Raw genomic sequence first — 26573 nt, forward strand, 5'->3', positions numbered from 1 at the left:
TTTTCTTTTAATTATTTTTTCAATGATATAAAAAGACTGTTGGCTGATTGTTTGTTGTTTTTTAATGAAAGTTCTATGAAGAGAGTTAAGGTAGAATTTCCTCTCTGTATTTTGTTTGCTTCCTTTCTTCCCACTTCTCTTTGCTCATCTTGCCAAAACTAACGTTTCTCTATGGTTTTGGTATGCTTTATCCTCTAGCAGAACTTTTGATCTTTAAAGATTTAAAGTTTGGAATAAGCCTTGGTGGCCTCGGGTTTGCAAAAAAAAATCCTTCTTAATTTCCTTAATGTCCAGTTTTTTTGAGCTTGCCATCACTCAATAATATGATTTCCCTTATGTAAGATCCAATTAATCAATTCCATACAGTGTTGGGCAATTATCCGGTGAATTTGGGAAAGTGTAGGAAAGGCTGAAATAAGCTTTTGAGAAGTCATAAATTCACCATGTATGACTCTTGGAACGCTGCTTGGCATTATTCATGTAGACCTGGCTTAAGAATTTAGATGGGGCCCTGAAACAGGGAGAGACTCTCATCCTTAATTCTAGTTGGTATTGGTCTAACAGCTTCTTAAGGAACCACTGTAATCTTACCTTTTCCCCAATTGTTTATCTTCCTTCAAGGAAAGGGAGGTCTCATTTGCTGATTATTGTGCAGCATTTTAAGCACAAAACCAATAAGATCAATAACTCTTTATAGTTACAGAGTTTTATTAAAGTTAGTAAAAAAGCTGCTATTCTTAAGCTACGATAGTTAAGTATAAAACAGTCATTAGGTAGAAAGTTCCTGAAGTAATAATGAGAAACTTAACCCTTCTGTGAGGCCAAAGGCTCCCCCACCACGGAGGGTTAGTCTCCAGTGAGGTCCTCCACACCCAGCCGTCTCTGGACTTGCATCTCACACTCACGGTAGCCAAGGCCGTGGTGCCTGACGCATGGTTAGCCTATAACACTGTGCTCCCTTAATTGCTATCAAAAGCTTGCCAAACATCATTCATTTTTTATTCATATTGAAGTCAGCTAAATTATTCTAGAATGTAGAATCCAGGAACATTCTTTGTGGAGCAATGCAATGGAATCGCCCATGGAAGCATTCACAGTGAGTCTTCAGATAAGCTTACGATGGATGCAAAAAGGAAGAGAAGAAAGCAGAAGGGCAACCTCATGCTCAGTCATTGTGTGAAAGGAAGGGAAAGCCACCTTGCATCGCCCCAAGCAGAAGTCACAGGGAGCTTTGTCTCAATAGGGTTTGGAAGAAAACGAAATGCAACCATCAGAGATAAACCAGCAGTGGCTGCAAATACTACTTGCAAAATTTTTAATGATACTCCCCCAACCCTAGTGAATCTACTCTGTCTGGATTCAGAGTCAGAGATCTTAGAGCTAGGAGCTCTAGTCATGACGAGTTATCCAAGCTTGTATCCATCCATCCATCCATCAATCCATCTAGGCTTTGAATCCTTGTGTACTAGATAATATAGTCCCCACTTCTGACTTCCGGTTGGGAACACACAGACGCATACTCATACACACAAGCTTTTTTTTGCAATCATTAAATGAATGCCTAATAATGAAAATCAACTTTCTCCCTAAGTAAGTGCCAGGAGGGTATTGCTTTCAGGAAAACATTTAATAACAAGGACAACGTCCCTACCTCCATTAAGCATCCTACTTAGAAACACCCTTACTTCTTCATTAGCCTCCCCATTCTCCAGTAAATGAAGCCTCCCTTCCTTACAGAACCACCCACATCAATGTTTTTTGGTGTCTGGAATAATTTCTAATAACTACCTAGTTATTCTAGTCAAAATCCCTCCCTTAAATCTAAGTGATAAATGTCATAGAGTATTCCTCTGATACTCTCAGCTCCAACTCACAACATAGTCCTTCAGCACAATCAGGAACCCCACACCTTGTTGTTTGCCAACGAAACTCCACCTTGAGCCTCTGCCCACCCCAACCTGTCATCTCTGAACAGAGCAATTGTACTCCCACTTATGACTCTGAGCACACAACATTGTACTCCCTCGTTTGGGGTGGAAGTGAGATGCTGAGGCCATTTCCAAGTCCCACTTGGGGAAATGGACAAGCCTGATGACCTTTACCAGGGTGGGATGGGGAGCAGTGCAGCAGCCCCTCAAGTAACACATTTGACAAGGTCTTTATACTCATATGTTTCCTGGAAGCCTGAGACGGTGGGCAAATTAGAGAGGATGGGGGAAGGGGAACATTTGGGTAGGTTTAAGCTACCAAGTCTGGTAATTTGCTACACAGCAACTACACTCCATTTACGGACGTTTCTACTGATAAATCCACCTCCTTGACTAGAGACCACAAGTTCATCTTTGTCTCCCCAGCACTGGTCATGCTGTCAATGAGGTTCTTTCAGGATGCAATTTACCGAGATACGTTCCAATGAACCCTAACAGAGGATATTCATCATGACGACACTTAAGAAAAAACAAAATTGGCAAATCTGTCCCAGGAGCTGCCCTACGCCTCATGACCACTGGCACATCTTCCAGGAAACAGTGTTAGTTTTGGTCATCAGGCAGCAAGATCAGTAACTCAACACCAACATTAGTGGTCATCCCTTTGGAAAAGAGAGTCTATTTTGGTGATTCACTTTCTCATTCCCCTGCTGCCACCAGTTACCCCTAGGTTCTATATCTATCATTCAAACTCCCCTAAAGAAAGAAGCTGACCTTTTGTTCCATCACCCCCCAGTGTGGAATTATCTTCTCGCTAAACCAACTTCTATGATGTTGGCCAATCTACAGGTGTCTGTCTTTGGGCCAGGAGCTGATGCCTGGTCCATACAGCTGTCGTCCAGGCAGCAGAGCTGTGTGTCACTCAGATCGACAACCTCCAGCTGTGGTGTGGTCCACAAGGGGGCTGTGGGCTTGGCAGTCACTTAGAACTCAGAGACCCCTCTCCGATTCACTGGTGTATAATCCACTCTCCACATGTGCTTTTGAAATGACCCACAGAGATACAAAACAAAGGAAAAAAAACCAATAAGACAGTCTCTGCCCGTAAGGACATTGGCACCTCAGAGAAAAAGGAAAAATAGAACCATTAGTGACAAGACAGCAGTACATTTAACAGCCCAATATACTAAAGTATTCTTTGTTAAACAAAATCAGAATATTACATCCACAGTATCTTTTCCTCTTCCCTAATGAGAAAAATCTGGTTTGTGTGAATTTACTTCCATGTTCCTCTCTGGCAGTTCTGAGGCTTAGCTGCCAATAGATGTGTAGTAATTAGGTTTGCAATATTTGTAAGCATAGTAAACTAAGGCTTTTTTCCCCTTGCCACCTGTCATGGCCTTTGTAGTTGCGAGAAAAACCTAATGTTTAGGGAGAAGTGACTTTAAAATGGCACCTTGTACATTCATTTAATATAAGAAACCTTTATAATGTCAGAGAAGGTCAGGGCTCTAGGTTCTCATGAAAGAGTCACATTATGTTACTTAGAAGAACTATAAGTGGAGCCCAGTTGAGAGACTCTGCAGAGAAACGAATCCCCACAGTGAGGTGCATTTCATTTCAAAAAATTGGGAGGAAAAATCTCAGTATATCAAGGAGATCAGAACCACTCCTCTCCTTTCCTTTGTAAGAGCCTGCAGTCACTGGGGAGGAAGCCAGAGGCAATCCAAGAAGGCCTGACACAGCCAAAGCTGCACATCACCACAACAGTCCTAGGGCCGGGAGCCAAGTTATTCCTGCAAGGGGGAAGGGGCTCCCTGGAGAAAATGGGGAAGTAGAGGTATTAAGAGGGCAAAGAGGTACAGAGCAGAGGACTGAAGAAGTAAAAGAAGGGAAGGTTAAGAAGAGAGGGCAAGTCCCCAAGAGACACCCCCAGAAGCCCTAGGCAGTGAGGTCTCACCCTCCAGGCTGTGTAAGCAAAAGAGGGAGCTGTGCCAGGCCCACAGCACCTGACTGCCTCTCCTTGGGTGAGCACAGCTTTGAGAATAAGGCAGATGCCCTTCAGTGAAACAGACTTAACTCTTCATCCAGATTCAGGGTACTTGGTCTAGGGAAGCAACAGAAAGAAGGCTGGCATGGGTCAATCTCTTTGAGGATGGTGTAAGATGGGCTGAGGTGAGCAGGATTGGAAGGCAGAAACTGGGAAGCAGGAGTCAATAGCTCCAAGTCACCTAACAAAAAATTCATTAAACGTTTGGGTGGAGGAACAGGCACAGAACAGGATGCCTGGTGGTGTAGACGTCAGCTGTTACAGAGCAAACTGAGTACATAAGTACCATTTTGATTCTGCAGAGTCAGTGTCCCCGAAAAGTTTCTGGTGAGCAAGAGATGGTACATGGAAATTTATTTTCACTAATGTGATAGGCATGAAATATTGCTATCACTTCTTTGTTTAATGTTCTGCCTTTACTGGCTTACTTTAATGAATGTAAACTTATTTATAATGAATTATATAGATTGCACGTGACCTCAGCTTTCCTAATCCTATTTTCCTCATAAGGTCACATGTTCCTCAACTGGAAATTCTTCTACCACAAAGGTTTTCATAAACTTAATCTCTGCAGTAGGACACGAACTAAACATCACATGGTCAAATTGCACAACACTGCCATTAGCTGACAATTAGGTAGAAATGTGGCAGCTGTTATGGGAGGATGTTAACAACGGTCATCCTTTATCGATTGGTCACCACTTACCAGCCCCTGTGCTCTACATTTCATCTCATTTAATCCTTCTAGCAATATGGTGAGGTGGCGTTATCCCGCTTTACAGATAGAATTCTGTGGCACAGAAAGTGTGAGTGAATTGGTCAAAGTTCTACAACCGATAAATAGCAGAGAGGGAATTCAAACCCCAAACGATGTGAATCCAAAGCTCATATGTGCCGCCTGCATATGCAAAGGCAGCGTGAAAGAGGGCTTGTGATGTCCCTTGAAGGATAAGTGAAAATTGGACATAGAAAGGAGAAAAGGAGAAATTCAAACTGAAGTTGGGACAAAGGAGTAAGAACACAGATGGAGAGTAGGGAACATCTACTTGCTTGGGACTCAGGTTCATATTGGGACCGAGCAAAAGCTGAGGATAGAAACCAAAGGGATCCAAAAGAGGAAGACCTTGAAATACAGGCTGAGGATTTTCCACATGTTTCATCACAAGTGAGGAAGTTCTTGGGTGTTTCAGTCATAGTTTGAGTGATGCAATTAGTTCATTTCATTTAACAATCTTTAAGGCCATGTTTAGAGTGATTATTTCTGGCAACGATGATGTTGGCAGCAAGTAAGGAGGCATGGGTGTGGAGGGAGAGAGGATAGGGAAGTGGTAGATGAGAAGGTATGGGAATTCAGTAGAATATGTTTCCCTGGCTAAAGGAGAATATTTTGACAAATTTATTCATGCATGTAAACTGGTTCATCTAGTTTGATTTCCCTGAGACAATGTCCGTCCCTCCAAATACAGGAAAAGGAGAAAGAGGAAGGCAAATTAATTCTTTCACTTCTGCAGAAACTTTCAGCTTGGATCGTTCTGGAGGGTAAATGGTGGCTGATATTGCAATCAATCTGAGTGGTTTGCATCCTAAGCTTGGACCTTCTTAGCTGGTCATTGCAGCTGACTTCTGTTCACAAATCAGCTACCCCACTTTTGAACAGGTGAGCCCCTTGACTGGACCTGCTAATTGTGAGTTGTGTTTCAGAAAAGCATTTAGTCAGGGGAGTGGAGACCTGGATTTTATTAAGGACTTCTGTGCCAGACACTTTTGTATATGTTATATCATTTGGTTTCCCCAACAACCCTGTGAAGTTATTATTCCTCAATTACAGCCGTGGAAACCTGCTGAGAGGTGGCCTTGAAGGTTACATAGCTAGAAAGCAGAGAAAGGGGGATCTAAGCCTGTTTTTTTCTAACTCCAAGCCTAGGGCTCTGCAAACAAATTAATCCGAGGAGCTGGCGAGCAGGAGGAGAAGGAAGTGCCATGATGGGATCATAAGGGGAGTAAAAGAAAAAAAAAAATCTAAGAGAATTGCTTTGTTGTTTGGATGCAAACTTAGGTTTGGACCTGAGATTTAGGATCCCAATGGGACTAGTCGACATTGAGCTGGGGGCTGCTAAATGTGCTGCTCTCCTCCAGAATTTGAATTTTCTGGAAGGAATCTGTCTCAGTCTCTCTCTCTGTATCTATCTTTATAGAAAGTAAACCTGGAGTCCTCATGATGATACGAGCATGCTGAACTGCTGCAAGGATCTTAGTCCTGGGAGATTTATGTCTGTGACTTTCTTATGCAAACAAAACTATTTTCCTCAACTTATTGAGGGCAACAATTAGAAGAAGAATGAGACCTTTACTTTTGATGAAGCATGTGATGCAGAATAGATCCCCTCTTACCAATGGGTAAAAATATAAAGGCCATGGGTTAAAGAGAAAAGGCATAAAGAAAACATAACAGAATTCCTGTTACCCTGCTCCAGAACAAGGAAATAAAGGGTAAGATTTGGGAGGAAAATATGACACGTTTCGTATATTTTTTCTGCATCAGGATGCAAGTCATTCTACATTTTAAGTTGGTTTTGTATCAATTCACATAGGGTGGATCTATTTTTCCCTGTTGTTATAAAAACATCTCAAGACATGCATGACAGGTCTTCAGAGAATGCCACTGGTTGCTGAGACACTGTGGATAATTGCACATTAATACAAATTGACAAGGACTAGTTTTGATCCCAGTGTATTCCTGTCAGGATAATGGAAGGTTCAGCCTGTATGTCAGGAGGGTGTAATGGCTTCAGGCAGTGTTAAGGCCCTTCAGTGTGAAGTCAATGGGATACCAGCAGTACAAAGCTGTAGACTGGTCAGGCGGTCTGGAAGTAGACTCAGGCATTCTGAGAGCATGTGATCAGAACTATCACAGGAACCCAGAGAGGGTCCTAGAACAAAGAAGAGTTCCATGAGAACTAGCGGATCTTTCAAGACCTGGTACTATCACTAAGAGCAGAGGCCATGTTTTATATATCATTTCATTCCTCACCAAGCCTGTCACAGATCCTTGTCCTAGAACGATGCACGTCAATGGTTGGTTGAACATGTAACCTCTTTAATCACCATTTACACCTCTGAGCATCAGGTCTATGTGACCAGAAGGAAAGGAATCCCAGGGAGTAAAAGTGGTCCTCTCAGTTTTTCAGGTGGCAAATATTGTCTCTGAGCTCATGAGTTTTCTAGTTCCATGGCTGAAGTCTGCCTGGATTTCTCAACCTGGAGTGGAGGTCTAGTTTGGTTGGGATGGAGTCGGCACTCCATTTTCTAAAAATGGACTGGATTGGATCTCAGTATGGTCTAAATTTAGTAACTGAGACCTTGATCTCTTTTTCAGCACTTTCTGCTCTAGAGATAGTTACTAATAATCACTTACCTAACGTATTCTAGCTAAGTTTGGAAGCACATCTGAGTAACATACATGCAAGAGTTAGTGTGGTATGAAGTCGATTGGCAGGGCCCCTACCCAAAGTTAAAACAAATGCCCAAATCATTGCATATTTTTGCTCTTCTTTCTCCTGAGTTTCTGCATAATTCACATGCATTTCCATTATCACTCGTTGTTTTAATTATTTGATTCTTTTACTGTGAACTCTTCACGGGTAGAGGACAGGCATAGTACCTGGTACATAGCTGAATATCAATAAAGAGTTGCCACTGATGAATTAAAACATGATGAATTAATGAGTTCATAATTTGAAACTGAATAGAAAGCTAGCCCATTCAAATTTCAACCAGCTCAATACAATGTCTTCTAGATGGACAGTGTTTTTGCAACACTCTTTGCACATCCTTTAAATCTTGGCTTAATGCAGGAATTCAGACTGTCTTGGCTGTTGATCATTTTATGATCATCCCTCCTGTGACAGGCATGCTGCAAACAACTTCCGTCAAGAAAGAATTCGACGTTCAGCTGTGCAAAGTGCAGTTCGCCATCTGCACTGCCTTCAGAGTCTGTCTACAGAATGAAAGCTGATTTCATGCTCTCTGCAGCCCCTAGGCAAGGACCGAGCCTTTGGGAGAGGAGTGCTAGGGTACGGCCAGTTCTCACCAGAGTGGGACTCCTCTCTAAAGGACAATCTTGAGTCTGGGGTTCCCACTGGGTTGGCCTGAGGCTTTCCTGGCTCAATTTTGCTTCTCTCCCCCTTTCATGTTAGGTATTAAATCTGTATCACAGTCTGAAGACTTTCACTGCCCAATGTTGCCCTTGATCTTTATCCCCCCCCTTTATCTTTCACAGACTTTACCACCCAATAAATCTCTAATATTCCTCCCTCCCATCTCAGTCTGCTTCCCAGAGGATCTGAACTGACACACCTACACAATACCTCATCAGATTTATCTTTTTCCTTAAAACATGATGGAGAGATTTTATTAATTTGAATGTATAGTGTCTCCCTACCACAACTGTAGCCTCATTGAAATGCCTCTCAAAGAAAACCATTTATCGAGACAACAAAGCCTTTTCCAAACTGTGGTTTGGATCGTCACGTTGTTCATGCACAAATGCCATCTTGTGGGGGTGATATTATACATCAGCACTCCACACTAGAGAATGGGGCATTCTAAGTCAGTACCCCACACGTGAGCTGTTTGGCAAGTCTTTTCAAGCATGGATCACAGCCTGAAGGAAACCTGAGCGTGCCTCTGGGGCTGGGGAGGGTCCCTGGACATGCTGGGAAGTGATAATGAGAGCGATCATGTTTGAATGGGGTTTATGAGGGCTCTCTGATGGGGCTTGAGAAGTCTAGTGCTTTTCTTCCACTTGGCATTTTGCATTTTTGGCACAAGATATGTTAAAGCTTGGAATGAGGTTATCACGAGCTATTTGTTTTGCCAAAGTACCAACTACTGTTTCAAGTCTTCTGTTCCTTCATCTCTTGTTTGCTTCTGCCTTGCCAGGGAGACAGCTCTCATGTGACCACTGGTGGCCCCACTGGTAGCTGACAGTGAGACTGGTGGAGGTGGGGTAAAAGATGTAGCCAAGGAAATCAAACAACCTGAGTCCTATTGTTTATCCACTTGCAGCTTGCAATATGGCACTCTTGCTGACTCTGTTGGAACCCCTCTCCTTATTATAAGGCATACCAGTTAGACAGTAGGCACACACTTCTCTTATTATATAATAACTCAATACTATGCATTGAAAATATCAATTCCTTCAGCTATGACTTTGTGTGCTCAACTACATGAAAAACAAAAAAAAAACAACAAAAGAAATCATTTAAAAGCATCAATTCAGGCATGCTTTCATTTAATGCAGCAATAAGATGGCTGACGCACTGTTTGAAGGAGCAGAATGTAAATTTGCTGACACAGTTGACTGCCTCCTCCAGGGAGCCTTCCCTGACCTCTCCTTGGTTTTAGTCACTTTAATCATTCATCAACCCCATAGGCCCTTGGATATGTGCCTGTGTAACTCTAGTTGGTTTTGCATATTTTTTATGTTCTGTCTGGGAGTCGGAAGGAACTGGAGAAGTCATATAGAACAACCTCTAACTGAAAGTAGGAAGGCCTCTCATAAAAAGTAGAAATATCTTAAGCAGGCATTAGGTTCCACAGTGAGCATGTAGGGTGAAATCAAGTGTTGTTAATGTCACCTTTGAAAATATGAGAGGCACATGAGAACTGAGGCAGTGTGGGATGGAGGGAGGCGAACCCATGCCTCTGGTCTCATTCTTTCTCCAGGGCATAAGCAACTTTATAAGTGGGATGGCAGAGAGAATCATCTATACTAACCATTTTTCATTTGTGTTTTTATCAGTTACAAATATCATATTTTATTGAATCAAACTATTCTACCAGATTTGTTACAGAAAGTATTACCCCCACCTTCACTTTCCCTTCCCCAGAGGCAATGATTTTCAACTCTAATGATTGGCTCTCCACATGTAACTCTAAATAATACATTTGTATTGCTACTTATTGGTTTTTTATTCTTAGGCATTATTTGTTGACTTCCTACCATGGAAGATGGAGAATTCAGTTTTTTTACATTTCCCTTCACCATGACACACCCTTCCCGTCCCTTCTCGTTACCCCTCGCCACCCCCCACCCCATCCTCCCATTGCAGTTATATTGTAATTTTGGTTAGATCAGTATTCAATATTTATATTTTTATGACTATGTAAATGGTATTTACAGCTAAGTCATGTAGGAAACTTATTAGTTTCCTTTCTTGAACAACTTTTTTGTTTTTCCTGGAGGTAACAATTGTCTTTTTTCTTTGTCTTTTTGTTTGCTTGATTTTCTACGCACTGACATTAATGCAACCTCAAACTCACCATCAGTTGTTCAAATCCCCTTCCAGCCTGTTCAAGGACCTCACCTGGTCAATTTTATTTTGGAGAAATCTTCTGGAACCTTCTAGCCCATTCCTCTGTGGTCTGGTCACCCTTCACAGCTGGATCACAGCTGTTGTTCTGGGTCACGCTTCCATGTCATCCTGGGGATATCGTTGGCCTGTCTCCTGGGTTGGATCTCCCCTATTCCTGTGAAGGGGAGCAGAGTTTGCCCCTCCAAAATATGCCTCTTTAGGTGTATTGATTCTTTTAGGCTGGTCAATTTTAAGAAACAGCAGAGTTGGGAGAAGTTCTGAACACCAAGTAGAAGTTACACTTTGTAAAAGGACATTTGCATTCGTGAGGGGGATCTCCACCTGTAAAGGTGTTCCCCTCATCGGACCAGTCTGCCTTCACTATCAATGGAGAAGACAATAGACGTAAATCTGTATAACAGTCTTCCCCTTGTTTACTGTTCTTTTCCTGGTAACTCCCCATAACTGACTCTCCATCCCCACCATCTTCTTTTGTCTTTAGCTGAAGGTAATATTTAAGGTTATGGCTTCCACCCTTTGGGCAAGTTACTGTTTTCCTGGGTCTCTCCTATGTATACAAAAGGTATACATGTTATTCAACTTTAATTTGTTTTTCTCCTGCTAATCTGTTTCATACCAATTTGATTGTTAGAGTAGCCAGAAGAAACTAGAATTTTAGAAGGAAATTTCTTTTTCCTACCCCACACCTGTATCTTATGTTTTTCTCTTCTTTACCTTAATAACCCATTTGGGTAGAGCATATCCGACCGAAATTTCCTGAGAGAGAGTGAAGAGGAAGTGTGTTTTTTGAGGTCTTGGAGGTCTGAAAATGTCCTTTTCTATCGTCATACTTTACTGATAGTTTGTCTGAGTGTAGTGTTAAAAAACAAAATTCAATGGAGGAAATTTGAGGATCTAATTGGTTTCATTAAGTGATTCATGAATGGAGCAGCATCTGATCTAGCAGCAGCTAGAAAGGCATTCTGAGGGGTTGTACAAAATGGAAGGTTTTTATAGGCAGAAGGGTGAGGCAAGGGAGCTATTAACAAAAGAAAAGAACATATCAATATTTAGACCAGGGCCAGCCGGGTGGCTCAGGCAGTTAGAGCTCCATACTCCTGACTCCAAAGGCTGTGGGTTGGATTCCCCCATGGGCCAGTGGGCTCTCAACCACAAGGTTGCCAGTTTGATTCCCCGAGTCCCACAAGGGATGGTGGGCTCCGCCCCCTGCAACTAAAATTGAACACGGCACCTTGAGCTGAGCTGCCGCTGAGCTCCCAGATGGCTCAGTTGTTTGGAGTGCGTCCTCTCAACCACAATGTTGTCGGTTCGACTCCCACAAGGGATGGTGGGCTGTGTCCCCTGCAACTAGAAAACAGCAACTGGACCTGGAGCTGAGCTGCGCCCTCCACAACTAAGATTGAAAGGACAACAACTTGATTTGGAAAAAAGACCTGGAAGTACACACTGTTCCCCAATAAAGTCCTGTTTCCCTTCCCCAATAAAATCTTTAATATATATATTATTTATATATATATATATAATATATATAATATATAATAATATAATATATATTATTATATTATATTATAATTAATTATAATTAATATATTATATTATAATATATAATAATATAATATGTAATAATATATATTATATATATTAATAACAATATATATATAATATATATATATTTAGACCAGGACCTATAGTTTTGGGAGAAAGAGAATGGCAAGGGTTTTTATCACGCAGATTGTTTCTTCTTTCTATGGAGCAGGAGATGGAGAAGGTCCATGTGACAGATTACCTTACTGGTGCTTGACCAGAAAATTCCAGACTAATTGATTAAGATTATGTTTCTTATGTTGAAGAAGCAATTAAGTTAGGTATTAAATCTAGGTTTGGTATCTTGGGCTTTGGGATAAAATGACGTCATTTTGGGCCTGTGTTTTTTTGTCTTTAACAGTAGAAATTTAAGCTGCAAGTTATTTTCTCTCAGAATTATGAAGGCATGACTCTAACGTTCTAACGTCTAACAATGCAACTACAAAGATTGATGCCATTTTGATTCCTGTTCTTTGTAAATGTGTTTTCTCTTTCAAATCCTGTAGGATTTTATCTTTGTCCCAAGCACTCTGAAATTTCACAATGGTTTACACTGATATGGGTTTTATGTATTCACCAGGTGGAACATTTGGTGGGTCCTTTCAATATGGAAACTCATATCTTTCAATTCTGGAAATTGAAGTATTTCCTTGTTAATTTCCTCCCTCATTTTGCTGCTTTTCTTGTTCTGGGACTCCTCTTGTTTGCATGTTAGACTTCTTAGAGTAGTTTCTATTTTTCTTAACTTTTCTGTGACATTTTCTATCTCTGACTTATTGCTTTATTTTTCTGGAAGATTTCTTCAACTTTATCTTTCAACTTCTCTGTTGGGTTTTTCAGTTTTGCTACCACATTTTGAATTTTTAAAGCTCTTCTTTCTCTATGAATGTTTCTTTTTAATAAAGCATCCTGATCTTGTTTCATGGTTGCAGTGTCTTATCTCCCTAAAGATATTGATATAGGGTTGGAACATTCTTTCTCAAAGTCTCTCTCTCAGTGTCCTTTTCCTCTAAATTGATTTATTAATATCTTTTATTTGTTTTGCTTTCTATCTTTCAGATGAGGCTTTTCTCATGTCTATGGTCCTTGGTTTTCTTTACTATTTGAAACACTAAAAAGCTGATTGAAAGCTTCAAAACATGGGTGGCCCTTGTTGAATATTAGCTTCATTGTAGGGTGATCTGGATGGAACCCCAATGTCAGTCTCTTGAGGTATTTCCTCTTGATCTGGCAGGTTTCGCAGAGAAAACATGTCTAAAATCTACTCAGAGTCTGAAGACCTGGCTGTCAGTGTTCTGACAGGTGACAGTCTCAGAAATTTTGTATGTTGAGAAGTTTTGCATATTGTATATTGAAATTCAGGCTTCCTCTTCACTTTCCCACCGCCCCTGGGATTCAGTTTTCTCAGGTTTGCTGCTATGCTTTAAACAAGTTGCTGTCATTGTTTTTTTTTTCTCCCGTTCTTCCCAAGCTTGTTGGTTTATGCCTTTTTAAAAAATTCACGATTTGGGGAGGGAGTGAAAAATAGATGTATGTATTCAACCTACCATCTTAACCAGAATCCACTGTTTAATTGTATTTAGCATCAGTTTTTGGCTTCACACGCAAAGTTTGGATTTGTATAAATTATGTGCTCATATGCTTTGTCCTCCCAGATATTATGGTAATATTTGGTGAGTATCCATTATTTACAATTATTTTTCTCACTCTTGATCTCATTTATTTTTTACTATGAGCTAGTGAGGTAGAAACTATTATTCTTCATTTGTACGCTTTAGAATACTTAGGCTTAGAGAGGTTGAGTCCTCTCCAAGTTCCATTAGTTGGTAAGGAGCTGAGATGAGACTCAAAACCAGATTTTCTGACTCCATGTCTGACTTTTCTTTTGTGACCTGCATCAGACTTTTTAGTGAACGCTTTCTGTAATTGATCTGTAAAGCAACCTATCTCATCAGGGGGTGGTTCTGCTAGGAGGCTCCTCCTCATTAATAGCTGAAACCTGCCTCCTTTAGCATCCTCCCACAGGTTCTGGTTCTGCCACCTTCAGCTCCAGGGCATAGATATAGATTTTCTTCCCCATATAAGGTGCTTAACTCTGTATTCAGCTATCATTGGGATACAGATGAAGGTCAGTGGGGTTGTAAATGTTAAATAACTCTGAGTCTAGGATGTTGGATATGTGTTGACGTTTTCCTTGGTGATGGCAGATAGAGTGTGAGTAAGATGCCAGAATTCTCAAAGTGTGATGGAAGTAACTGATGGGAGGTTGGCAGATGACAGCGACAAGGCCGGGCAGAGGGAACATGGTGCATCTGAATAGCATGAAGCTAAAAGAAAGAAGATATTTTGCCTGTGGGTAGATGGCAGCCATGCAATGAAAAGATTGGAGACGGCTTCCCTGCCTCCTGACCATAGAAGTAGGTTGCAAAGAATCCAGATATCAGACACACCGCGGAGCTGGAGGTAACAATGAGTACATTGGTTGAAGATGTGGAAGAATCTATTACGGGGGAATGAGGTTTAAATAAGGTAAAGTAGAAAGAAGTGGGCTGAGAGTTTGTGAAAGGCAGAGTTGGGGAAAATAAGCTCAGAGCAATTCAAGGATGTGGATGTGACCTTGAGTAAAACAACATGAAGTCCCCCAGTCCCTGATGTGCTGCCGAGGCAGTTGAGGACAGTACCAAGACAGCCTGATTCTTGCTTCGGTCTCTCCCTCTTCGGATGGAAACATGCCTGTGGGGAAAGCCTGTGTCCTCACCTGTAGCATGCCCTGGCTTGCCACCTGGCCCACAGGGTTCTTTCTTGTCTGTCACTGCCAAAGGCATCGGGTGAAGGATTTGGTCTGAAGCCAAAGCAAATAGCAGCTGAGAGACACACAACAGTTGGCGTCTGGTTCAGATGGCTCTGGCGCCTTCCTAGACAACCCCCCTTACCCCAAAGAAGTCTGCCTGGCTCAATGAAAACTACAACTAATATTTGTGCAGCACTTTGGGGTTTAACAGGCACTTTCACACATAGTATCTCATCCCATCCTCCCAACTATGCTGGTGGTAAGTTTTATGATTCCCATTTTACAGATGAAGAAACATCTAGCTCCATCGCTGATAACTCAGTGAGACACTGAGTAAGTCATTAACTCTCTCTGAACATCAGCTTTCTTAGGAATAAAATGGGAATGAGACACATGGCAAAGCTGTTTTGAGATTAAATAGGATTATGTGTGTATAGTGTTTGCACACAGTTGGCATCCATAATAGTTCATTCTATGTTTCTGCTTAAATGAGTTACCTCAGTTCACTGAATAACAGAAAGGCAGATTTGGAGTCACCAACTGCACTTGCCACTGAGAAGATGCCATTTCTAAAGGGAGAGAGGAATAATTTATAAGTATGCAGCTTCAGTGACTGTGGTCGATTATAATGATGACCCCAGCAACTTCTTTGATCCCTAGGTGCATGCTTCTTTACAATGTGAAATTGTCATCCTTCTCAGAAAAGATGGATTCTATTTCCCCTCCCTCTTGAATCTGGGCTGGCCCTGGGACTTGCTTTGATCAATAGAATGTGGCAGAAGTGACAATGGGTCTTGAATGTCTACTCTCACCTTCCTGATGCCCTGTGAGTCCCATGTAAGAAAAGCCAGGCTGGTCTCTTTGAGGACGATGGACCACACGGAGAGAGGATCCCTGTGTCCCAGTAGTCAGGCCAGCAGCACAGAGGCGCCAGACACGGGGCTGAGACCACATGGACCTGGAGGAAATTGGCATTTCCTCCACTCCCCACCGCCTTACCTACCAACCAACAGCAGCATTTGACCCCAGGTGAGACCAGCAGAGGAACTGCCCGGTTGAGCCTTGCCCAAATTGAAGAACATGAACAAATAAATACATGATCTTTGCTTTAGGCCACTAATATTCGGGGTAGATTGTTGTGCAGAAATAGACAACTGATACATGACTATGATAAGATATTAGAACAATGTCAGTTAAGATTGCATAGATACTGAAATCAGGTCCAAAGGAACTCACGACATCATCCGTTTCCTTTAAATTGTGTTTGCTTCTTCCCGATCTGGTGGTCCTTTTGACTATAGAACCATGAACCTGATGATTTGCAAAGACCTCCTCCTCTGAAGCATATAATTCTTTGGATAAATAGATATGGTTGATCTTCCATTTAGGGGGCTCAAGTTCAGTCTCATCGCTTCCCACCTCCTCTTTATAGCCAATAAAAGACCAGATATATATGCCTGATAGAGGGTCTTGGATATATTCTCAACATCATGCTGGGAGTGTGCAGTACAGCTTGGGCCCAAATCTCTCAGCCTTTGATCCCCAGCAATCCCTCTGGTCATGTGGTAAGAGCATGCTCACCTCATCATCATCAGATTGGCGTCTTAGAGACTTCGAAATTGTTCTGGAGCAAATAATGCTTAGAAAAGGGGATACAGAAACAGGGAAGATGAAAACAAGCTATTTCAGGGTGGGCTGAACTGATTACTCCAGCTATGACTGCCTGGGTCAACTTGAACATTTCAGAGGAACTTTGGTCAGAAGGGGTTGAGACGATTACTGAAAAACTTCATAATCAAAGTGAAACATCCAAGCAGACTTCCCTTCTCTGAGCAGGGAAAGCCAGGTTGTACTTTCCAGGTCACCTGATAGTTCCTATCCTGGATTTACTTATGCACAAGCGAGAAGGCCCAAGTGACTTCATGCAGTGGAGAACAGACCAAGGGCCTATGGTCAGTGGAAAAATGCTAGTTCAATATTCATACGCTCATCTGCTTGTTTTTGAGTAAAGTGAGAGTAATAATGTGGGTCACAAGTCACCTGTGATGCATGTGTTGCAATCTGGGGTGCAGGCTGCTGTGTAGATTCTAAGGTTGCTCCCTCCCCTTCTTAGGGTCTGTCCTGTTGACACTGTCTTTAATGTACCAGGATCTGTTTTAGTTAAGTTTCTCTCCCTCTCCCTTCTTGTTCTGTTTGTCAGCAGCAGATAAGGCAGAGAAGTCAGGGAGCAGAAACGGCTGTTTGGTTTCTGAGCTCTGCTTTCTTTGCACAGTCCTATGGCCCATGAGAGCAGGTGGAAGAAAGGGAAGGGCACAGGCCGGGGACCGCCACTGTTCAGTCCTGGGTTCTTGGCGCAGCAGCATGCAGCCTCTAGCCCGCAGGCAGACAGCAGCCTTTGTGGGGACAGTCTTCTGGGAAGGACACTGAGAATAAGGAACCCTGGCTCCAGCACTGACTGCTGCATGGTTTTAGGCAGGTTCATTAAGTTAACACTTCTGAGGCATGTCACAATTACAATATGTTTTGAAAAGTACTTTTGAATTAATCCTCCCAAACCCACTGTGACGTATGTGATGTATGATGTGATTATTCTTATTTAAGAGGTGAAGAAGCTGAGGCTCAGGGAGGCAAAGTGATGTGTTAAAAGGCACATAGCAAACATGAAGTAGAACCAGAATCGGCTGCCTCCAACCCCTTCGTTTTTCCCATCACTCTTTGCCACCCTTTGTCGATTAATTTCTCATAGCCCAAGAACCAACATCATTGAAATAATGAGTTTTACTGGGTACTTTCTCTGTGTAGGGTAAGCATGTTACCTGTGTATCACATTTAATCATTTAATCCTTAAAATAACCTGTGGGCAGGAACAATTTTTATCCCTGTTTTTCAAATGAGAGTATTGGGGCTTAGAGAGATCAGAGACCAGTCCAGTCAAAGCCCACACATTTAGCCACCTTGCTATATAAGTTCCCATGGGTAATGGAAATGAATTGCCAACCCACCTACCTCACCAAGTAACGGCTAAAGTAATTTTGGAAGATAAAAGTAGATGGTAGATGTGAAAACACTGTTTGAAAGTTAAACATGTGTGTCATATATAAAAATCTCTACTCCTGCAGATCTTATACTATACAAATGCTCAATCTAACTCCCAACAAACTGACACAACCACAGATCTTCACTGTCAAAGCAGCAGAGACAACCAAATAAAGAAGTGGCAAGGAGAGGATGCTGGAGCTCAAGAAGCACCAGTCCTGGAGGACTTCCTGAAAGAAGTGAGTTTTGCTTCAGTTCCTGACAATAAGACAGGCACAGAATATAAGAGAGGAGGCATTCCAAGCAGAAACACTGGCCAGCAGGGCCAGGCTGCCCTGTCCAGGAGAAGGTAAATAGGAGTCCAGGCAGGGATGGAGGCTCTGAGAGGAGAGAGTGGAAGTGGGTGACACTCTTGAGGCCACAGCCACAGCAATGAGTGAGTGTGTGTGTGTGTGTGTGTGTGTGTGTGTGTGTGTGTGAGAGAGAGAGAGAGAGAGAGAGAGAGAGAGAGAGAGAGAGAAAGAGAGCACCACTCGCCCTCATCTTCTGCAGAATCCTGCACGATAGCTTCCAAATTATCTTAAACACAAAACAAAAACTCATCTTCTGCTGACCACTTCTTTTTGCCACAATCTTCTATCTCCCACAGAATCAAAACACTCTCTGATCATGATGCAGAATCTTGCTCTCACTTGTGGGCCTTTTCCATGGACTTTTATGTCTCTATTTATTTTGTGTGTTTCATGAGTGGCTCATGCCTTTAAAGGAAATGCACCAGCCGTGGCTGGGCCTGTCATTATAGCTCTTTGCTGGCTGCCAGCTGCACTCACCCCACTCCTGGGATGGGTGAGCCTGGGCTTTTAATTTGCTGTGACAGGAGATAATTGTTGCTTGAGTTTCCACCTCTGAAAATAAACCAGAGTGGTGCTTCCCGGCTGGGAAGGCAAACTCATCCCTGGAGCCTGTGCCAGGGGAGGTTTAGCCAGGCTTGGAGTGGCCAGTCTCCATGTCTCTCACCCCCTTTCCTTTTCTGGATTTCAAAACATACAATTGTTTCCTTTAAGAGCTCAAGATGGCAAAGTTAAGAAAGTTCAGGGAGACTTTCTGATAGTGTATGAAAGAATTTTGGAGGTGGGATTCTGTGAAATTTCAGACTCTGGAGATACCAAACCCACCACTCTGGCCTAATCCCCCGTTACAGCTACACTCAAGTTCAAGCACATCATAGCCTGTCCACCAGGGCTATCCTCCATGTCTTTTTCTTCTTTTTAAAATATGACATCATGCATAGAAATATCTGGTCAAGGTCTCACCAATCAAAGCACTTTGAATTGCAAGTCAGGTCATGGGTTTTTCGATAATGGGCATCTATAAAACGAGGTGCTGGAGATGACCTTCTAAGGTTCCTTCCAACACAGGAATTCTTTTATCTTGGACTCCATTCTCAGGCTTCTCACCATAGTTGACCTGCGTGCAAGATATGAGGAAGCCTGAGTGGGTCATACAAGTTCAGGTGATATAAAAATGCCTGGGAATTATACATTTCAGCTATGGCTTAGGACTAAGATAATACAGAAGGCAAACCCAATTGCAGGGGAGCTCGGAGTGGTAGAGAAGAATAAATCCAAGAGCACCCTGCCCCATATGTTCTGGAGCCCTGTAGAAGGTCCCGCCTATGCTCTAGGTTTCTCTGTTCAAATCCTGTTCCTCTACTGGTTAGCTGTATGACCTTGGGAAAGTACTTAACCTCTCTGCCTTTCCCCATCTATTACATGGGGAAGATAACAGACCTGCTTCACTGAGCTGTCAGGAGGTTTAAGATAGATAGGGTATGCCATTTGTTAAACTCACTAACAATTTTAACTCTGCTCCTTTTGGGCACCTGGTAAGATTACATGTCCATAGTCCTTTGATGTGACTTGCTTTGGCCCATGGAATGAGAGTGAAAGTAGTCTCTGTTGCTCTTTGCAGAAGAATTTAATGGCCAGTATAAGATACCAGTGTACTCCTTTCTTCTTTCTGTGGCAACTGGCAAAACAATAGATGGTGGAAGCTCTGTTATCCCAGTTTAACATATAAAGAAATGTGGAATGGAGCCCCCCAGCCAAACTGCCTTGGGCTTTTAATGAGATTGAAAAGTAAATTGTCATTAGCCACAAAGATTTTGGGGTTATTTGTTACTACAGCATAAACTACCCTGCCCTGACTAACAGTATATATGAAATACCTAGCATAGCCTCTAGGAAATAGTTACCTCATAGTAAACGATAGTTCCTATCTTGATGCTTATGACAAAGTCTAGGACTGCTATCTTTTGAAGCAACCATACAGAATCTTGCACAGTTCTGAACAAATGCTTGTACACTCTTTTATAGTAACGGAGGATGAATTTGAAGTCACTGGAGGCTATCAGAACCCAGGGAAACACTGTGCCCAAGAAAAGTGAAAGTCTTTCCAGGATCTGAACAGGGAGTACCACTATCTACCCAAGGTGGAGAGTGAAATCATTATGTGTTTCAATTTTCACCAACCAGAAAGTAGGTAGTGGAACAAGTTATTCCTGTCTCCACTCTCAATGAAGCTATTTCTCAGGTATAATTCTAATGCATCCTCTGCTCAGAGTAACAGGTAATAGATGCTGGGTACTAATTCCAATATTTGGCATTGACTAGCTAGGGCAGACACCAAAATCTTTGTTCATGTCAATACATGTCATAGGAATATTTTTCCTATTAAACTCAGTAAGTTATAAAGTTATAATAATTTCAGTTACATTAGAGTAAAGGGAGCCACAATTAAAGACTCTGGTCATTCTTTCCCAGAGGATCTCTAGTGACAAAGGAATCTATTACAGGTAGAGAGGCGACAAGGTAGGTAGAAGTGAAGAGCATGATCTTTGGTGCCCACGAAACGTAATTTGCATCCCAGTTCCTTCTCTTAACTATAAGGCAGATTGTGTTCAAGAACTGAAAACTGTTCCTGACACCTAGGCAACTGTCAGTAAATATAAGTCTCATCATATACAAGGGGTTGGTTGATAGTTTTTCACATTTCTATTATTGCTTTAGTCATTTGTTCATTCAAAAAATATTTACTTCAAATTTTCTCAGTACTACAACCTCATTTAATCTTCCCAGCAACTCTGTGAGAGTGGTATTATTGTTCTCATTTTATAAGTGATGCAACCGAGGCCCTAAGACAGTAAGAATCTCAAGACCACGTCACTGGTTAAGTAGAAGAGTTGGCCTTTAAACCCAGATCTGAAATAGGGAACTCCCCCAAAGTCACAGTCTGTAGAGAAGTGGATCTTGGGGGTATATTCAAAAAACTTCACAGCTCCTAGCAAAGGAAAAGAGGTTCTTTTAATACTACCCAGCCCACTCTGAAGCCCAGTGAGCTTGACCTTCATAGGGATGTTTAATATAGAAAGGTATGCTGAGAAGCAGTGTGAGTCATCGCCTGAGCGCAAATACCATCTGTGTAGGGAAAGTGTGGTGAAATAGGGAAAATGCACATCATTAAAGAGTGTCTGACTCCCTGGAGGCCATGCAGACCCAACATAGCAGTTGAGAACCAGCACCCCTTGCTCTCTGGTCCAGGAGGTCTCCAGAGGGGGGATGCTGACTTGGGCCTCCAAACCAATCCTTCAACACAAGTCTAAAGCTTTTCCAGTAAGTTAAACATCTTGAACACCTTACCTTCTCATACCATCATTATATGATAAAGTGATTCTACCTCAGAAAAAAATCATGGTTACAAGGGGATTTTCTTTTTTTAGAGTCCAATTAACAGTGCACATAAAGAGCATAGAAGTATCACCAGTATTTCCTGGACTACATGGGGGGTGGGGAGAGGATGCATAAAGGGCCGGGGTGTTTTATGAATTATCCATTTCTTTGATAAGTTAAGTTAACCTTTAAGCTTTGTTAGCTGCTGCCAAATTGGAGAATTAGGTGCACTGTATTTCATTACCATTAATTCATTCAACCAATATTACTTAAGCACCCCCTAAACAAAGTGCGGCTAGTTCTCAGGAAGGCAAAGATGAATTCCCTGCCCTGGTAAGGGAGAGAAGTACTCCCACAGAAGGTTCTAGAAAGGGAGGGTCTATTAAAAAACTACTAGCTGTTCAGGGGGAGGTTAGAAGACCCCCTGGGCTGAAGACCGCAACATTTGAGTCAGGTCTTACCAAAGTATTTATATTACTTGTAAGCCAATGTTCTCGTGCTTCCCCAGTTCTGTTATAAATGAAACATGTTAACATGAGTACCTAAACATCGATGGCTCTTGGCCCTTTCCTGCATAATTGTGGGACCCTGGCATTGCTGTCAGAACCCCCCGGGAACTATTGGGAACCCTAAGTGTGCTCAGGAGCGGGTGCGTGCATCCTCTGGCCAAGCCCTGTAACAGAACCTGCTTCCCCGCCCCTGTGCTGCTGTACCTCCCAGGTCCTGTTAGATGCTGCCTCTGTGTTTAGTACAAAAATGCAAAGACTACCCTGCTCCCCCAAAGCTCAAAAGATCCCACATCCATGGCACCCCCTTCAGCCTCTGAGTCACCCATGCCAGGGCTCAGTCTGTGGTTCCTGTGGGGGCAGAAGACCCCAGACTGGGCACCTTCTCTCAGCTCAACCCCATCCATCTAATCACACTGTTCCTTCACCCAAAACAAAAGGGTCTGTGTACATCAAGTCCTTCAAATGATGCCTGGGAGGGGAAGTGATCTCCCTTAGAGAGGATCCACAAGTCATTCAAACTGGGTGAAGTTGGAGAGCAGCAAATGCAACTTGGATGGGACTCTAGAACAGCAGGCATGAACCAGGACTGTCTCAGGAAAACTGGGACTGTCCTGGGAACTGTGATCACTCTTGTTCCCTGTCACACTGGGAAGGGGCCCTACTATCTTAGCCACACATTCTGTGGACTCAATGCTTTCTTGGTGCTGCATTTACATTTCCTGGACAAAAGTTGCCAAATAAAACCATGGCTAAATGTCAACTACCTGCCTAGAAGTATAAGACAAGTACCCAGGGATTTGAATGAAGGAGTTGCTATAGAGGTTGGAACTTCCATCAAATTGACACAACCACCATGAAAACAGAGACCCCAGTTTAGGAGACAGCTGCATGTAGCCACGCTGGTGGCATTTTGGGGCAGAATAAGGAAATTGTCTCAGAGCAGGATACATTTGTCTTATTTGTAGTTATAATTTGCTGCCTGTTAAAGGGATCTGATTTAAGACTAGCGTCATTTGTTGTCTGTTGATGGCTTGAACAAAATTCACCCCTGGACTTGAGAGTACAATGTTTGTAGACATTTGTCCTTAGGCTGGCACAGCCATCGTCCCCTTAAGTAACTGGATTTACTCTGAAAATATAGCAGGTTAAAGCTCAGCATAACACATACTGACTTTACTGTGTTTGCATCTGCAGGGAAATCACAATCACTGGTTTGAATGGATTAATCAAGACCTGTGAACAGCTGTCTGCACTAATGGCCAATTTCCCAGAGATCAAAGCCACGTGGCTGTGGGGACAGACTTTCAGCTGCTTTTCTTGCATCCTGTTCTGATCAGAGTGATGTATCACTTGAATGTCATAATCAGCTCACGGTCTTTTTACTGCAGCTGTCCGGTCCCAGACTGTTGAGTATGAGATGATTTAATGGTTTGAGCCCATGCTTTATCTGCTTTATAAACGACTCTGTGATTAAAAAAAAAAAATCCTCCATAAGGATCTATGAAATGGGAGGAGGCGATACTGAGAAAACCCAAAAGGCTTCATTTAGTCTCTTCTTCCTTTGATTCAGGGGTACACACGTTGTGACAAGGAAGTGCTTGTGCCCAGCTTCAGTGAAATGGAGCTGAGTGAGGGTGCAGCTCGTGTGTGTGTGTGTGTGTGTGTGTGTGTGTGAACATCCGGGGTCCTTTGGCACCATCTCTCAGAGGAGGAGGTTCTGGGGCACAGGCTCCTGTCTCTGGGCTCACACCCCACTATCCATGGACCCCAGAAACCTCCAGGGCAAGACCTAAATATCAAGGCTCCGGTGATCTCCCTGTTAACCCCAGAGAACGAACTACAATGGTCTAAGCATTGGATCTGTTGCTAAGTTGCCCCAGCCAGGAAGGATGTTCTGAGCCTGTATGGGCCCTTCACACCCAGGCGGACTGGACCCTTGGATGGGGCGGGCACATGGGGCAGCAGCCTGATGGAGGAGGCCTGCAGACCAGCTCTCCTGGTGGCCTGACCACAGGCCCCGGGAGCTCCACGGTGTGAACTTTGTCCCCAGGCCCCATGCCGCCCTGTGGGTTTCCCAGATGCCACTCAAACTCTTGCACTGAAGCCTGCCTCCCTTCTCCTTTGCCATGCCCCCTCATGTCCAGGGCCTCAGCTCATAGGACCTTCCCCACAGTGTCTATTCAGCATCTGAGCCAGCAGGCCACCAGATGGGTTCCAAAGGGACTTCTTGGCATCTAGTAGCTCAATAAAAATTTGGTGGATGCAGCTTTATTTACGGTGGCCAAGACATGCAAACAACCAAAGTGTCCTTTAATAGATGAATGGATAAAGAAGATGTGGTATATACACACGATGGAATACTAGTCTGCTGTAAGAAAAGGTGATTTGCGACAACATGGATGGATCTTGGGATTATAAAGCCAAGCAAAATAAGTCAGACAGAAAAAGTTGAGAACCATATGATTTCACTGATAGGTAGTATATAAAACTGAAAACAACAAAGGAACAAGACAAACAAATGAAGAAAGAAAAACTCATAGACACAGACAATAGTTTAGTGGTCACCAGAGGGTAAAGGGGCAGGTGGGTGATAGATGAGGGTAAAGGGGATCAAATATATGGTGATGGAAAGAGAGCTGATTCTGGTGGTGAACACACAATGTGATATATAGATGATGTATTACAGATTGTACCATGAAATTGATGTAACTTTACTAACAATTGTCACCCCAATAAAACTTAAATTAAAAAAAATTTTGGTGGATGAATGATGAAATTCCAGGTCTGCTTCCCCCAGGGCAGCAGAGTCTGCTTCTTTTTGACTCAGACTGGGAGGGTGACAGGAATGGTTTGAGCCACCCACCACCTACTCCAGTCTGAGGACTCTGGAAGAAGAGACCAGAAGCAAGAGAGCAAGAGGAGACTCTTTGTTCTGGATATGTTCTCCAGTGCAGCTGCCATAGGGCTGGCAGGGCTCTCTTGTGACGATGAGGGAGGAAGAAGCATTTCCTCCAAACCCTGGCGAAGTTCAAGCAGCCTCAGCATTTCTCCATGAGGAGCCTGGGCGTACTGAGGACAGAAAGAGCATAAGCGATGATTTCTTCCCTGACTCTGTCTGTGGACGGGAGGTTCCTCCTGACCAAGTGATCCCTGCAACTGTCACAGGTTCAGAAGAAAAGGGGCTTCCATGTACCCAGACCTCATCTACTAAAATTCACTTGTACTCACGTCACAAGATAGGATCAGTAGTGCCCCACCTTAAAGACAGAACTTCTCAGAAGCTGGGACTGGAGGGGAGATGTGTTATTTAAGACAGGCGTCTTCTGCATCCTCCAGAAACGTATAACCAGTCTCACTATGCAGAGTCTGATAGTGAGTCTGGTTACAGGGATGGAAATGGGGATGGAAATGGGGATCTGGGTGGTATCATAAAGCTGCAATACAGCCCATGTGTCCTCCCGTCTAGCTTTTCCAAAAATTAATTCGCAAGACAAACAGTTCAGTAGAGTGTCTACCAATGGCAGGAGTTCAGTAAATAGTGGTTGATGGACTGACACAGCATTGTCTCCCGTTGCCTGGGTGCCTGATGGTGCAGAGTCATCTTCCCAGAGGCCAAAATAGATCCCAGCCATGACCTTAACCCACCCACATGGTGAGGCAAAGGTGACCTTTCCCTTCAGGCATCCATGGCCCATGTTGGCCAGAGAGAAGCTCTGAATGGTCACTTAACCATATTTTGCTATTAAAAGACCAAAACTTAGACAGTAGCTCAGAAGCTATCTATTTCCCTGTGGACAAGTGGGCTGTACATTAAGTGAGCCTCTTCCTTGTCCAGAAGATCTGTAATCAAATGCTTCCAGGGGAGATTATATTACAGTGACTCCGGAATGATCACCAAGGCCCCAGCCTCTGTCAGGTTCATTCCAATCCAAAGGGACGGCTCAGGACAGGCTTGTTAACACCCACGCTTGTTGAGAACTAGGCAGCTCCGGGAGCTCTGCACAACAAGCACATGCACACCTGGCGGGAGCCATTTTGACAGGTGAGGTGGGTCTGAAGTGAGAGCAAAGGCAGATGACTTTGTGGGGCCTCAGGCTGATTTCAGAAATAGCCACCTATGGCCCACAGTCCAGCTACTCAGCTTGACCTACAGGGCATCTCCAGGAAATCTCACCAGCTTTCTCCAACTATGGTATTTGTCAGACGGTCGCATTTCCTACACTCTTCCCACTGATTGCAACTCTGGAGGCTGCTGGGAGCACACTGACCAAGCTACCTAGGATGACAAGTTAGCAAGCTGGCATCCTCAAGAAGTAGGTATTTGTCTATGACTTGGGAGCTTCTAGGACTCAGGCTTCCCTCTCTCCTGCCATACCAAACCCCCAAGATCACCTTTCCTAAGAAAGAGCTTTTCATGAACATCCCAATCTTAGCTCCTTCCAATGTCCCTACTTGTCCCTACTACACAGGCAGCCCCTGAGTGACAGCATTCACCATCATTCATGTATAGTGGCACTGGGCTAGTTGCATAAAGGTCACTTTAGGGAGTGTGTTAAAAATCCAGGTTTCT

The 26573-nt window shown here is 43.1% G+C and overlaps 1 long non-coding RNA gene across 2 annotated transcripts; it reads left to right on the top strand.

The window, feature by feature from the left end:
* Positions 1-13989: 13989 nt before the first annotated feature.
* On the top strand, positions 13990-24345 carry LOC117033175 (uncharacterized). Of its 2 annotated transcripts, none has more exons than XR_004424847.1 (3): positions 13990-14402; positions 17850-18005; positions 23198-24345. It is a non-coding gene; the product is annotated as an uncharacterized LOC117033175 (long non-coding RNA). The 2 variants fall into 2 exon arrangements; XR_004424848.1 differs by lacking the exon at positions 13990-14402 and adding an exon at positions 14725-14989.
* The last annotated feature ends 2228 nt before the right edge of the window (positions 24346-26573 follow it).

Source organism: Rhinolophus ferrumequinum, chromosome 13, assembly GCF_004115265.2.
Source record: "Rhinolophus ferrumequinum isolate MPI-CBG mRhiFer1 chromosome 13, mRhiFer1_v1.p, whole genome shotgun sequence".
Taxonomy (NCBI): Eukaryota; Metazoa; Chordata; class Mammalia; order Chiroptera; family Rhinolophidae; genus Rhinolophus; species Rhinolophus ferrumequinum.